Here is a 4052-nt window from a genome sequence, read left to right as displayed (position 1 = left end):
GTGAGGGTGGTGAGACACTGGCACAGGTTGCCCAGGGAAGCTGTGAGTGCCCTCTCCCTGGAAGTGTTCAAGTCTCTGTTGGATGGAGCAACCTGGTCTAGTGTCCCTGATCATGCAGGTGTTGGAAGTAGATGATCTTTAAGATCCCTTCCAACCTAAAATATTCTATGATTCTAAAAGTGTTCCTTCTGAGTCTATGAAAGATGGCCTTCAGTCTTCTCCCTCCTGCCCTTCTCTTCTCCTTCTTCCTTCTGCCAGGAGCTATGGGAAGGACTGGAGGGAGAGCAAAGGCCAACCTCCTTCTTAGCCTGGCTTATTTGGGGTTTGTTCTTTCCATCACCATAGCCAGGGAGCTCCCACTGTGTGGTGTGCTGGAGGGGGGATACAGCAATGTGCCTGTACTGCTAGGATGCTGCCACTACCCAAATACCTCAGCCCATGCTGGGTTCAGGCTCCACATCACTGCAGCCACAACTACATCCTGGGAGCTTCAGTTCTACCTTTAAACAACTCCCCAAATCTCCACCAGTGCTTGAGGCCTGGCAGATTGCTAAATGGAGATCTGGGAAAGACTTTTCTCCAAAAGTTTATGAGTCATGTATCTGTGGTGCCTGTTTTTCCTTGTCTGTGTGGCCTGTAGGAATTTTGGCTTTGCAGGGTTCAGATATAGAGGTTCTGGGTTTGGTGCTTTCCAGGCAGCTGCCTGGCACTGGAGAAGTCAGAAAGTGTCTGTTCATCAGAACTAAAGCTTTTCACAAAAACATATGTACTGGTTTTTACCAGTAAACAACCTTCAGCTTCTGGGGTGGGATGTCAAGTCAAACTAGAGACTGCCTCTGCAGTCCTGCCTGGATACAGGAGGCTCCAGTCCTGACCCTGCCCCAGTTGTACTCAGTTCTTCCTGCAGTGGGGACCTGCTCCAACAGGAGAATCTGGGAGAGCCAGCTGCTTGGTGGCCAGGGCTGTGTAACATTCACCCACTGGGCATGGCTTGTCCTGACCCCTGGGCAACTCCCATACGTGCTGGGAAGGTTTGAAGCCCCACACAGAAGGGGCTCACTCAGACAGGACATGAGCTCCCAGCCAGCTTTGCATCAGGTCTCTTGGCAAACCTCAAGCAACCAAGAGGTGCAAAGTCTTCAAGGTGATGACAGAGGTGTTGGTAGCTTGTTGAAATGTGTATGAGAACAGCTCTGCCAGGCTTCTAGCTGTGATTTTGTTTGGCATTTTGGCATTTCAGCTGTACTGTCGCACACGTGCCTGATGCTGTTTCCAGTCCTGTATTTCAAACCAGGTTAGTCTACACCAGTCTGAGTCCACGAGCTAGTTTCTGTGCTGGTACAAGGCCAGGGAGGGGAGGGAAGCTGCACTAACAGAAAATGTGTCCGTTCTGCAGGGATTCTGGCTGAGTCTGGCTGAGAAAGTCTTGCATGCTGACCTTTTTTCTAAAGCGTGTGGGTGGGTGGCTCCGAGTGGGGGAGGTGATGGGCATTCTCTCCTTCCCTCTGGCCTTGCAATTGCAGCTCTCGGCAGAGAAGAGCTCAGCGAACACTGCTCACCCGTGCACAAAGCGGTAGCGAGGGCAGAGCTCCCGGCGCGGCGTTTGGCTGCAGCTGGGGCCGGGTGGGTTGGCACCCTCGCTCGGGCGGGTCATTGAGAAGCTCCCTCTCCTGGCCGGCGCTGACCTGAGCCCTCGGTGCTTTCCCTGAGCCTGCAAAGCAGCCTCAGAGCTCAGCGAGGGGCCGGCACGGAAGCCCCGAGAGCTGCGCGGAGCCTGCGCTGCCCCGGGGGCGGTGCGGGGAGAGGGGCTGGCCCGCCGCGCAGCCCCCGGGCCGGAGGGGCCGCCGACGCGTTCCCAGCCTGGGAGGCTTGGGAGGCTTGGGATCGCTTCCCACTGCCTGGCAGGCAGCTCCGACACAAACGGCATTTTAGCTGCTGTTCCAAAGGTCTCGCAGAGTTTCTGGTTCGCTGGGGAACGCATCCAGCTCCAGCGTGCTGAAAGTGCACGTAAATATTATCCCTTCTCCGAAAAAAAAAACCACCTGGCATTTGGGTTTTCCCAGTAGCCGTGTGTGTTTTTCAGTGAAACCCACCCTCATCCTCAAGCTCGGCGGTCCCGTCAGAGACACGGTCAAATAAATGCCCGTGACATCCCACTTCCAGAAAAACAACCAACCTGCTTCAGATGGGTGTTGCTAAACGCTCTGCAAAGAGGATGTAGTGCTTCAAAGCTACTTAAAGACGATTTTGCATGTCGAAAACAGGACGTGTGCTCCATCCTGTTTCATTCTTACTTGCCTCTTTGGGGTTGTTGGTTTGTTTTTTTTTCTTTGGTCTGCATTATGCTTTTTAAAAATATATCGGTCATTTAGCTCAGTTCAGAGAACCCTAAAAATACTCCTGTTCATAAAGTGAAACTCTCTGTCCTTTATTGGGTAATCTCTCTTGCACAGTCTTTAAAAAAATAAAAAAATAATAAAGTCTGAGGCTGGATGTTAAGACAGGAAAGGAACATCAGATTACATTCCTTTCCTTGCATGTGTGGGGTTTTTTTGTATAGCACAGGCCACAGAAGCCCATAATTTCTATAGGGAGCCCAGAGCCTTGTGTTGGAGAAATTAAGTTTATCAAAGCGTTGCAAGGTACATAAAGGGATGCATGTGGGAACCCAGTCAGTTCACAATGTTTCTGTCTTGTGCATTCAGTGAAGTTTTTTGCCATGAAGGTGGTTTGGTCCTACAGTATGTGTGGAGATGGTAAGCACAACGTATAAGAATATAAAATGCAGCTTAGCTTTGGGAAACCTCTTTTGGTTTGGTTTGTTGTTTGTTGTTGTTGGTTTGTTGTTTTTTTTTAACAGGGCTGTTTTTACACTTTGGAAAAACTATATGGCTAATGTCCCTTCAGTCTGAAAACAGAAGCCATTAATCCACTTTCACTTTTCATATTACCTGCTAACAGGATGCCATCAAATGGCACAGTGTTTGCAGTTCCTTCCATTTTATTTCAGACTAATGTTTGCATTTACTTTCCAGAACAGATTATATAGCTCCCCAAGGACTAATTTTAAAAACTCTGCAATGCTCTGAGTTACTGGGATTAAAAAGTTAGCACAGTCCTGGCTTCTAGATGATCTGAACACCAATAGCTTCACTGAAATCTGAGAGAGTTGCAGGTTTTAGCACCTCCAGAAAAACAGATTTATATTTTTTTAAGCTAATGGCTTGCCAAAATGTATGTCTTCCTTACACAAGTATTGAGTCAGAACTTACCACTGGAGTTTTGGAGTTTATATGGAAAAATTAAGAATACCACTTTTCTTGGCTCTCATAACCTCTTCTCTGTCCCCTACACCTCAAGGCTAACACTGCAGCATATGGCTGAAAAGTGACCAATGGGACACTGAGTGCAGTTGATGCAACAAAGATCAGCTGGCATTTCACTTGCATGGTCATTTGGCCACCTTTGGACACTGAGTGCAGTTGATGCAACAAAGATCACTTGCATGGTCATTTGGCCACCTTTACACTGTTGAATATACACACTGTGAGTAAAAAGCATTCACCTGAAAGGACCAATAGCTTTTTCCTAGAATTCGAAAACTGCCAAACTAAGTGGTAAAGAAAGTCTTTAATAATCTCTTCACTATTCTGTCAACTCAAGTATTATATTAGGGAAGAAAGTTATGAAATCCAAATCCATCCTGGGTCTGTAATTCATTATTCCCTGGAGATCCACCCTCTCTGATGTTAACATTCACATATCTTGCATAGCCCCATCATTCCTTATCTTTATGTAAATGTCCACAAGGTGCTCACAGTCTGATAGATGGGCAAAAAGCAATAGGAAAAGGAAGGTGGAAACTGATAATAAAAAAAAACAACATGAGGGAGCCAAGGGCTAAAGGTCTATATGTTTCAAAAGCTCAAACCTAACGCTACATGGAGGGATGGAAAGAAGGAACCTTTTCTGAAGAGTTAGCATCTGAAGATAGCAGCTAGTGGGGGTTGCTTTATCTGCCCTGTAACAGAAGAGCTATTGCATCTCTGCTG

Source organism: Chaetura pelagica, unplaced genomic scaffold (assembly GCF_000747805.2).
Source record: "Chaetura pelagica isolate M959 unplaced genomic scaffold, ChaPel_1.0 scaffold244, whole genome shotgun sequence".
NCBI lineage: Eukaryota > Metazoa > Chordata > Aves > Apodiformes > Apodidae > Chaetura > Chaetura pelagica.
Note: the sequence above shows the minus strand (reverse complement) of the source record.